This window comes from Convolutriloba macropyga, chromosome 8 (genome assembly GCF_964194025.1).
Source record: "Convolutriloba macropyga chromosome 8, txConMacr16.3, whole genome shotgun sequence".
In the NCBI taxonomy this organism is placed as follows: Eukaryota; Metazoa; Xenacoelomorpha; order Acoela; family Convolutidae; genus Convolutriloba; species Convolutriloba macropyga.
The window spans coordinates 35,894,642-35,907,064 of record NC_134475.1 but is presented as its reverse complement, the minus strand read 5'-3'; the positions used below and the strand labels follow the sequence as shown (position 1 = coordinate 35,907,064).

At 29.9% G+C, this 12,423-nt stretch overlaps 1 protein-coding gene across 1 annotated transcript in view; it reads right to left on the bottom strand.

The window, feature by feature from the left end:
- Positions 1-12,423, bottom strand: part of LOC142345032 (uncharacterized) — a 137,438-nt gene that overhangs the window by 111,117 nt on the left and 13,898 nt on the right. The gene's annotated exons all lie outside the window — the stretch shown is intronic.

Sequence of the window (12,423 nt, the reverse complement as noted above, 5' to 3'; positions counted from 1 at the left end):
CTGTTGGAGATAATCTATATGAATTTTCACTTGACTTTATTAATTTTCCTACCAATCCAAACATAATATACGAGGACATTTCGGATGAAGATGAAGAAAAAATTAGGAAGATTTTTGAGGGATAAAAATATAATGTAGAGTGGGTGATAAAAGAAGCAAAAGATATAGCACAATAAAACAGATATTTGAAGCTACAAGAAGTCGTCTTTTATGTAGAGGTCTTAGTGAAGCAGATTCTCTAATAGACGAACAACAAAATTTGTAAAAAATAACCAAAAACAAATAAGATTATTCTAAACACATTTGATGATAAAAGATTTTATGCAAATAAAATTAAAAGCTATCCTCATGATGAGAATCTATATCTATTCAAAAGAGATGTAGTAAATATAGTTAAGAACACATCATTGGATTAAGATAAAAACAAACTAGCTAATAAAATTCTATAACTAACCATTAATGATGATAGAAAGTTAATTGAAGCCGCTACTAAACTATATAATGATCTCTGAAGCAGGTTCCCTGATCTGTAAACGAGCTCCGCTCGTGGTGTACCAAACAGGTTCCCTGATCTGCGAAGCAGTTTCACTGATCTATGTATATAAAATAATTATTTTTCTATTTTGTATCGAGGAAAGTTTCGTTATCAGTTTTTCAATAAATAAAAGATGACTAAGCTAGATAAACTTATAGAATTAAACAGACTAGAAAAACAAAACAGAAGAAATGGGTTACAAGATAAATTAAGACAACAAAAAACCTTGTGGGGACATAGAAGGTGTATTTTATCCTTTAACTAAAACTTTAAATACTAATGGTGAAGCAGGGCAGGCCCATAATGAAACAATGCAAGCTCTTCAAAACAATACAGTGGAAGCAATAACTCTTTATAATAAACAACAAAAAAATTTTCTTGAATCGCAAGCTGGTGATAACATGACAACAAGCAAAACAAGTATGATTAGTCTAAACACATTTGATGATAAAAGACTTTATGTAAACAATATTAAAAGCTAACTCTTGATGAGAATCTATATCTATTCAAAAGAGATCTAGTAAATAAAAGTAATATTGCATCGTTAGATTTAGAGAAAGACCAGCTAACTAACAACATTCTAGAACTAACCATTAATGATGATAGAGAGTTATTTAAGGCTGCAATTAAACTATTTAATAAGCTATAAAAATGACTGTGCTAGATAAATTTATAGAATTAAACAATCTAGAAAAAGAAAACAGAAAGAACAGATTAGAAGATAAATTAAGACAACAAGAATATTATGGCAACATAGAAGAATTATTGGATCCTCTAACTAAAAGTTTAAATACAAACTATGATCAAACTTTAAGAGCAATAGATTGGCAAAATCAAGAGTTATATAAACAAAATAAAGCTATCCGCGAAGCTGCTTCACAAATCGGTGAGGTATGGAAAAAGTTCCAAGAAACTAGCCTAGAAAATGAAATGGAAACTCGAGTGACCCCTGAAGAACCACGAGTTGTAATTGATACAAACACAGCCAATACTCTTCAATCAATGGGTTCGCAATCTAACCCCCAATTAAAGTTGAAAATCAAAAAGTTGGCGAATTGGGAATATGTAATGAATGATGTTGATATAACTCTAGAACAGAATGCATTTTCTGTTGGAGATAATCTATATGAATTTTCACTTGACTTTATTAATTTTCCTACCAATCCAAATATAATATACGAGGACATTTCGGATGAAGATGAAGAAAAAATTAGGAAGATTTTTGAGGGATAAAAATATAATGTAGAGTGGGTGATAAAAGAAGCAAAAGATATAGCACAATAAAACAGATATTTGAAGCTACAAGAAGTCGTCTTTTATGTAGAGGTCTTAGTGAAGCAGATTCTCTAATAGACGAACAACAAAAATTGTAAAAAAAAACAAAAACAGTTAAGATTATTCTAAACACATTTGATTATAAAAGATTTTATGTAAATAAAATTAAAAGCTATCCTCATGATGAGAATCTATATCTATTCAAAAGAGATGTAGTAAATATAGTTAAGAACACATCATTGGATTAAGATAAAAACCAACTAGCTAATAAAATTCTAGAACTAACCATTAATGATGATAGAAAGTTAATTGAAGCCGCTACTAAACTATATAATGATCTCTGAAGCAGGTTCCCTGATCCGTAAACGAGCTCCACTCATGGTGTACCAAACAGGTTCCCTGATCTTTGAAGCAGTTTCACTTATCTATGTATATAAAATAATTATTTTTCTATATTGTATCGAGGAAAGTTTCGTTATCAGTTTTTCAATAAATAAAAGATGACTAAGCTAGATAAACTTATAGAATTAAACAGTTTAGAAAAACAAAACAGAAGAAATGGATTACAAGATAAATTAAGACAACAAAAAACCTTGTGGGGACATATAAGGTGTATTTTATCCTTTAACTAAAACTTTAAATACTAATGGTGAAGCAGGGCAGGCCCATAATAAAACAATGCAAGCTCTTCAAAACAATACAATGGAAGCAATAACTCTTTATAATAAACAACAAAAAAATTTTCTTGAATCGCAAGCTGCTCTCTTAACATTAAAAGATGATAGACGCAAAATACTTGCCGTAGATAAAGATATGATTGATATTTTTTTACTAATGGATAAAAAACAAATAAACAGTTCGAATTAAAATCAGTTGATACAAATTCAAACAAATTTAAAATATATATGGTGTAGATGTATCTCTAGTACCTGATTGTATAAAAATGAAAGGTAAAGTCTATGATTTTTCTAAGGGCTTCCTTATGTTTATTACAAATAAAGATGGAACCGAAAGAGATATAAAAGGTGATGAAAACAAAATCAAACAATTTCTAAAGGATATTGGTAATAAACAAAGAGGAGATACTAAAAGTAATAGATCGATACTTATAAGAAGAATGTTCGCTAGTTTCGGTGAACCCAATTCTCAGGTTATATCAATATCAACCTTCAGTGAAGATGACAAACATCGACATGATACGAGGGTTTATGAACAAGGTGCAGTACAGGAAGAAAAAGAAGAAGAAGAAGAGGAAGAAACTGATTACGAGACTGATAAACAAATAGAAGCTAATGGTCCTAGCAAGGGCATCCGGCCTTGGTTCCCCAAATTGAACCCAAATATCTTAATAGAATTATTAGAATTACTTATACTAGAAACAAAAGCTGGACATGATAGATTATATGATGAAATGTTAAATATATCTAAACAACTATTATCAATGAAAATTTTTATTAAAGAACAACTAGACAATTTTGTTCTGAATTAGGGTAAATAGGTGAAACCATGACTACGTCCATCAGGGAAACTGCTTTGCAGATGAGCAAAGCTATAAGTGAGCCTGCTGTGCAGATGACTACATCCATATTGAAACAACCAGGCACAATTAAAACTAAACAACAACTCCTAACTAAAGAAGTATTTAGCCCTCAAATAACAAAGTTTGGAAGAGAAAGATTAATACCCATATATACAGACGAAACATGGTCATTTGATTTACTTGGTAAATCTTCCTTAAGTAAATAAAATAATAATTATAACTGTTATAGATATATTCACAAAATATGCTTGGGCTATTCCTTTAAAAAATAAATCTGGTTTATCTATAACTAATGGTTTAAATCAATCTTTTCAGAAGGACGAAATCCATAAATGTTTTGGTTTGATAGAGGTAGTGAGTTTTACAATAAATCATTTAAATCTTTACTTAAAGTATATGAAACCGAAAAAAATTTTACTTATAGTGATCTTAAAGCCGTGTTTATAGTGAGATTTAATAGAGCATTATTCCACATAATGAATCAACCAATGTTCATCAATGGTGATGCTAATTGGGTAGATATTTTAAATGATGCAGTAATAACCTATAACCATATCATTCATTTAACAATTAATATGACACCCGTTGATGCTTCTAATAATCCTGATAAAGTTTGATACTTATTCAATTTTAAGAATATTAAACCAAAACTTTAGGTCAGTGATTATGCCAGGAATGCTGAAAAACGTAACTTTTTCTCTATAGGTTACACTTCTAATGGAATAGAGAATTAATTAAAGTTATTGAAGTTCTAAAAACCCAACCACCAACAAATAAAATAGAAAATATGTATGGAGAGATAATAGAAGGTAAATACTATGAACAGGAACTATTAAAATCTGAGTTTGATTTTAAATCTAACCATAAGGTTTTGGAATCATTTAATATCATGGGACCGGTTGCGCAGATAGACCTACGGTCAGCTACAAAGTAGATAGTTTATTTCTGTTAACAATTACAAAATGACAAGAAATAGATTTAACCAAGCAAAAAATCAATCGGAGAACCCACTTCTCGGATCAAAATCAACAAACAACTTAACACTAAGTAAGGCTCGTGGGTTATTCCTAGGAGATAATGATAACATTGACATGAAAGATACCTATAAATTACAAATGTACATCCTCCCATAGATGAAAAGGATGTTGTTATTAAAGAGTATTGTGACAATAACTTATTATCCTCTTCTAATAAAAATGATGTTTTAATTAAAAATATAACTGAAATAAGAAAGGGTGCCTTTAATAAAGTTAAAATTAAAAGCTTACAACTATACAAAATACAAGTTAATGATGAACTAATTAATGAGTTTATTTAATGAGCAAATGAAATTAAAAATACCATTAACTTTTATATTAAAGTTGCTAGTGATACCATCTCTAAGTATAATCAATTGAAACAAGAATTTGATAATAATTAGTTTAATCAGAACATCACTAACATTCACCTAGATGATATGTTCACCACTCGTCTAAAGGAAATTAATGAAACTAATAAATAGACTATTTCTTCTGTTGATGAAGCCCTTTAAAGAACAAAAAGACAATAGCACAATAAAAAAAAGCTATAATTTTAGAAAGTAAGCTAGTAGACAACAAAGAACAAGCAAGACTTGAGCAAGAACAAGCAGGCTAAAATTTTTTAGTTAATTAAAAAGGAAGAAAATAAACCCAGTGCACCTTTACTTTACCCCAATATCATCTCCTTCTCAGAACAATACATCAATGATAAAATCCTAGCTAATAAAAAATTGAAAAACAATACAAAAGATATTAAAAATTATTATGAAACTGAAACTAATAACTATAATAAGAAGTTAAGTAGATATAAGAATTATATTAACATAGCTGAGATAACAGAAATACTATTATCATCAATAGCAACAACTGCAATGTCAACATCATTTGCATTAACAGGCATATGATTCCCTTATTCTATACCAACAGCTTTTGCTACAGCAACTGCTTGTGGTTCATTATCAAAAACAATTAACATTAAAATAAGAAAAAAATATAAAATATTCGCAAATGTATATTTTAAATAAACAGTTTAATGACAAGTTTAATAAACTATATACTAAATCAATGAACGATAAAAAAAATATTTAATGATTAATATAATGAATTAGTTATGATTTATGAAGAGTATAAGAAGAACAAGAAAAACAAGGTCAGTATTTTTTTTAATTTTTTTTTAAACTGAAGTTCTTAGTGTTTAGTTATAATAATGTATTTAGTAATAGTAATATTAGTATTAATATATATAGATAAGATTAGAGCTATATACATCTATATCTATATCTATATCTACATCTATATCTACATCTATATCTACATCTATATCTATATCTATGTAAATAATTATCTTTCCTTTGTACCTAAATATAACCCTCTACCTTTCTGTACTACTTTTATGACTTCACCAGTAGTCGTAAGTTTAATTAAATCAAGTGTGGCTGATAAAACAGCTCTTGGGTTTCTACTTGCAGCTGCCTTTCCAATTTTACTTGCTTTCTCTAATGCTATTACTGGATTATTAGCAACTTTCTTTCCAAAGTTAACTGTTGCTTTACCAACACTCTTAAAGAAATCTTTCAATCCTTCGGCTTCTATTGTTGCATCACTAACGGCCATTGACTTATTTCTCTTACACTCAACACAATTACCCTTCAACATCTTAGTACCTTTTGAAGTAATAAAACCTCTTATGTTATTAGTACCACTATAATGTCTACCACAAACACAATGGGAATTAGTTTTAAACTTTTTAAAGACTCTCATATTTCTATAAATAAAAAATAATGAAAGTTAAAAAATATAATCCCTTCGTTGTTAAACATAAACACCAACCAATACCTCAGATTAAGACTAAACCTAAGCCCAAGACTAAGCTTGAAGCAAAAGGTTTGTCTCTAGACAACAAAAAGAAAATAGATATTATTTATGCTAAGAATTTGCTAAGACTAGTAGGAACTAGTTCGACTAAGATAATCACTATAACATTGACCATAACAATGAATATAACTTTAACTACGAGATTATATCAAACATCTTATTACCAACACGATTAACTTCAATAAGCTTTCTAGTTAATACTAACGCAAATAACATCTGCAACTGCAGCACTAATTTTAAAATTAGGTTGTATTGGTAGTGGGCCTATATGATTATTTTTATATCTAGTTTCAATTACAAATATTCTATAACTACTTTTGAACTTTTTTTGATTTATATATGGTTTAATATTATGAGGTAATCCATTATAATCTTTAATAAAATAAACAATCTCTTTAAAAGCCTCACTATACTTATTAGTACCATAACTAATATTCATTCTATCCTCAGGGTAAAACTCACTACCGATCTTACAATAACATTCATTAACATTCATTATACCAAATGTACTTGCATCATGAGTTTGATCATCATCATTATTATTTTCAAAACCAATTAATTTGTGTTGGGGTCTTTCCATACCACTTTCCATACCAAGATCAAATAAGAAGTGAGTAGCATTGGGTACCTTCTAATAAAGTGTCTTTCTTTCATAATAACTAAAATCAATTTTATTTTTTTATTAATCCTTTCTGTAAAATAATTCTATTATCATTACTAGTATCAATACTAGGTACACACCATGTTATATCTCTAATATCTACATTACCATCACTAGCTACTGCATCAGCATCTGCATTAACTCTAAATAGAGCTCTATCGTTATTATTTCATTTTTAGTATTAGTTTAAATCCTAACCCGTATATAATCTTTGTAAGTCAATCACAAAACCAAATAGAACACTCATCTTAACCCTGACATACAAATGAACTTGTTCTGCAGCAGCAAGATCAGCTTTAAGTTGACTATCTCTATTACCTTGATTTCTAACAAAACCACTCTCATATTCATCATCAGTACTAGTTAATGAATTATACACTAATAGATTAGGATGACAATGATCTATATATTAAATAGTCCCACCACCACCACTAGTTTCAAGCTTAACTGAACTAAATAATGCCATCATACCATAATTAAAAAATCGGATATTGGAATTATTAGCAAATTCACCACCAGCATTATCTGATACAACAAACTCTATCTCTAGAAATGGATCATGTATTTTTAAATGATTATCTTCTCTATTGAGAACGATTTTAATATTAGTAATAACCGTATTCATCGTTGCAAGTTTTTTGAAGTTTCCAAATTGAAGTCCATTTTTATGAGTTAAAAAATGACTAACAACTTAGTCTTATGGGAACTACAAAAGATGCATCAAGCTCTAAATAAAACTAAAGAAGAACACACACTTAACTTCAAAATGATAAGGTCAAAAGAAGAGTTTAACTTTAGTTAACTTATAGTTAACTCAACAAAATTAGGTTTAATTAGATTATCTGTTTATAACTCAGTGTTTAATGTGAATAATGTTTATGTCTACCTCTACAAAGGTATTCTTTTTTAATTGGTTCTTTAAGTTCAACATCATCAAATATCATGAGTTTCTTTAAATTTTCAGGTAGTTTATCAGATAGCGGTAGTTCTTTTATTTCTATAATAAACACGACGTCTTCATACTATGTCGTACTTGTACTACCTATAAATGGATTCTTTAATAAGAATGTTTTTCCACATCCAATAGGACCAGATATTACACATTTGAAGCTCTCTGGAATTGAGGCATTGACAATAACATTATCATCATCTAGCCCTGGTTGTAGACTATCATTAACATTGATCTGCAAAGGGGCTCCGCTGAAGGTATAACCCTTAGATGTTTTTCGTCAAATAGATTAAATATTTATCAATGTCATCATCATCACTATCATCTGACACGTGGGTTCACTGATTGACATTGACATCTGCGATGCAGGTTCCCATTAAGCGAGGCGGATTAGCATTGGCATTAGCATTAACATCTGCGAAAGGGCTTTGCCCTTGATCCTCCAAGAAGGTTCACTGATTAACATTATCATTAGCATCGACATTAGCTTTAACATTATCACTGACATTAGCATGTGCGAAGCGGGTTCCCTGATTGACAATAACATTAACACTATCATTAGCATTACTATCTGCGAAAGGGCTTTGCCATTGGTCCTCCAAGCAGGTTGGCATGCCACGGACTCCATCCGTTTCCCGATTGACATTATCATAAACATCAATTTAAACTTAACCTTCAACTTCAAATTTAACTTCACCTTTAACTTCATAACCCAAACACAAACACTCATCATACATCCCGGGGCATTTAACTTGATTAATTAAATTATAGAGAGCACTCTTTATTCTAAATCCTTTATCAACAAGATAGATGATAGATCATATATAAAAAATAAACCCCACAATAAGATTCGTCATATTTTTTATTCTCTCATTACAGCTTATATCAACATATTCTTCCAGGAATAATGGTGGAGTCTCATCTCCAAAACTATCAAAGTATAACATGTGGCCACCTTCTCTTATAACTAAAACCCAATGTGTATAATCAGTTGGATGTAGATTTACAATAGTGTTGACGTCGGGTTCACAAACACTATCTGGTTTCTGATCTCCCATCAATATCTCAATTGGAGTTAGACTTATATCTTTACCTATATCTTCTATTCTGATATTACTCATAGCTTTATTTTCATTACCAAATTTATTTTTGAATTCCCCAAAAGTTAGGATATGCAATTTTATTATATAAAATTTAATATATAAAAAAATGGAGGCGGGTTGTGCGATTTTAATATTTATTTTCGTAATTATGGTTTTTTATATAGAATATCATTCAATACCGAGTAAATATACAAAACTAGAAGAAAGCTTTGGCGGGTTTATAAATAGAAGTCTAGTGAGATTTGAAAATGAAAAGTCACGATTACATACTATTGTTTATGGTGGTACTGGTACAGGAAAGACGTATTTTGCCAGGCAATACTTGAAGTTTTATCAGTATCAGGAACAGGAACATGAGCAATATTACGACCAGGAACAAGATAACCAAAATTTAATCATGGTATAAAAAGATGAAAGAGATTGGATCAATCCAGAAACTGGCAATCTCTATGCTGAATTTAATATGTGTGATATAAATATGATCACATCAAAAAATATGCCTAACTTCAAAGACTGTGTAAATGATCTTGATGATATGGGTAATAAGTTAAAAGGGGATATGGATTGTTATTTTATAGAAAGAAAAAAATCATAATATTCAAATGATTGTAATGTGTCATAAACCAGCTCAGATAAAAAGTTTGGCAAGAATGAGTTGTGATACTATTTATATAACAAATTATATTTGGGCAGATCTATTTAAAAAGTTTAATGAATTATATAAATGTGCTCATAAGTTCTATGAAATAATTAATGACTTAAATGTAGCTACTATAATTATACAGCTGGAACGGCTAATGAGCTTCGTTATGGTATGATTAGATATAAAAGTGAAGGGAAAGTTTTTATTATTATTGATAGAAACAAAACTATTATTTTTGACTCGAGAATTGGATTCCTAGACTTAAAAGCTCTTATTTTAAAAGATACATTAGAAAGTGATCAGAGATGTAAACTTATTGCTTATATGAGACCACTAATGATTAATAGTACAGATAGAACTACTATTGATATAGACAATTATAATTTCTACATTAATAAACTTCTTACTTCAAAAGGAAAAGGTATTAAAATTCAGAATGATGTTTTAACAAATGAGACAGTTAAAACTGATGATTTAAAGCTAGTATCGACTGTGAGAGGAATTCTAGCTACATGTTTGATTATATATAATTGTATAGAACCTGATACAACATTAAGAACTGCTGCACATGTAGCAGCGCTTACAAGCCTTATCTTAAGTAGAACAAAATTTTTTTTTCAATAATGGTTATGGGACTCCGTCCATGTTACAACATGGTGAAGAGGACGTAGAAAGTTGCTTATTAGGTCGGGAAACCAGCTTCATGGATCAGGAACCTGCTTGGCAGATCGGATTTCACCCAACAGGGAACCTGCTTCGCAGATGAGAAAGGATGAAATTAGTCTAGGATGTACTCAATTCACAGATGAATATATGAATAAAAAGACTGGTACTTTAAACAAAAAGGGTAGAGATGATTTAAACATTCTATTTAAAAAATCAAAAATTTAGAGATAAAATTATAAATTTCGTTGGAGATAAAACTGGATTGAGTAATGATCAGATTATAGATAAAAGATATAAATATAATGCTCCTAAAACGCTGAGTAAGGAAATTTTAAATTAGTTTATTTGGCCAAGAGATAACACTAGATTTTTAATTGAAATTTTGACCAGTTACAAATATTGGTTATAGAATGTTTAGAGTGTAAATTGAAATATGGAATTTCCTTTAACTTTAGCTTTTCTTTATAAAAAAGTTTATAATGATAAAATTAGCGAGTGTGCATGTGGGCGTGAATCATTGAGTGGAATTGGTATCAGTGGAGCCAGTTCACATAAAACGAACTGTTCTAGTGCTGGCTTTAAGTCTAGTTCTATTTCCAATTCTAGTTCCAATTCCAATTCTAGTTCTATTTCCAATTCTAGTTCCAGCTCTGGCTCTAGATCTAGTTCTAGTTCCTGCTCTATTTCTAAATCTGATTCTAATTCTTGTTCTAGCTCTAATTCTAGCTCTAATGCTAATTTAGTTCTAGTACTATCTCCAGTTCTATCTCTAGTTCTAGCTCTAAACCTACCCCCACATATAGTTTTACTAGTACCAAAAACAAAATTGATATCACAAATAAAATTCGTAGTAAATGTAAGGTTATAAACAAATAACATGTTTTGATAAAAAGAAATCAATATGTAAAGAAAGTAATTCAAATAAGGTTAAGTGTGAAGATTGTTCTTCTATTATTAGCTTCAGTGGGTTAAAGGGTCATATAAAAAGATTTTATGAAGATATAGTTTTACCTAGGGTGTTTATTCTGTTAATCAGGGAACCTGCTTCGCAGATGGAATAAAACCTATTAATGAATTTATTAAGTCTAAATTTATAGAGGATAAGTCTAATTCCGCTTTAGCTTCGATCAATAACTCTAATTCAACTTTTGAATCTAATTCGGCTTTAGCTTCAATACATAGCCCCAATGAACCCAAGTATTATAAAGAATATCTTATAGTTGCCAATTATTAGCCAAAGGTACAGATATAGATCAATTATTAGAAGAACAGATTAGTCTGAGCTATTAGCCAAATCTATTACTTAGATAAATATTTCAGCAGGGGTATAGATAATATTTAAACCAGAAATTTAGATATAGATAAGTATATAGATATAAAAAAAATTAGCTAAGGTATAGATATAGATAAAGTTTTAACCAGAAGTATAGATATCGATAAAATTTTTGAAAAAATTGAAAAACTGCGCTTAAACTGCACAGTGCGCACAATTTTAGGTAGGGATTCATGCGGATGCGTGCGACCACGCGGGTGTGCGGGTGTGTGGATCATGCGGGTTGTAAGGCTTAATTTTGATCTTTGGAAAATTTTTTTAAAAAAAATATGTAATATTAGCTTTCTTTCATATTTGGCAACCACAAATAGAACAAGAAAACAGACTATGACCCAAATGTGAATTATCATCACTATCTACGAAGCAGTTAAACATGGTCGGAGACTGTTTCACATCCGCGAAGCTGTTTCACTGATCTGTGAAGCAATTTGCTAATTATGCACCAAAAATTAACTGAAAGAAATTTGCGTGAAATGCTTAAAATATCTTTAGTTTTGTTCTCCCCGAATCTGGCGAATAATTAATGGGAAAATTCCTTGTTTACCATGCTATCATCAACAGCTGGGACTGTTTCACTGAAGTCCTAGAGTTTTATTTGAAGTCTTATTCGGAAGAAAAGACGAAATTCATTACTAAATTGCATCAGATTCTTTACAATTGGTTGTGATTCGATCTCTTTTTGGTTCAGAAATATTGACAAAATTTTTGCATGGAAACAGTCAGTTGGTCTTGCTGGCTTTAGTGAAGCCTAAGCCTAAGCCTTGGTCGATATTGGAGTTAATGAATCCAATAGAGAGACCCGCTAATATTTAAGTTAGAAAAAA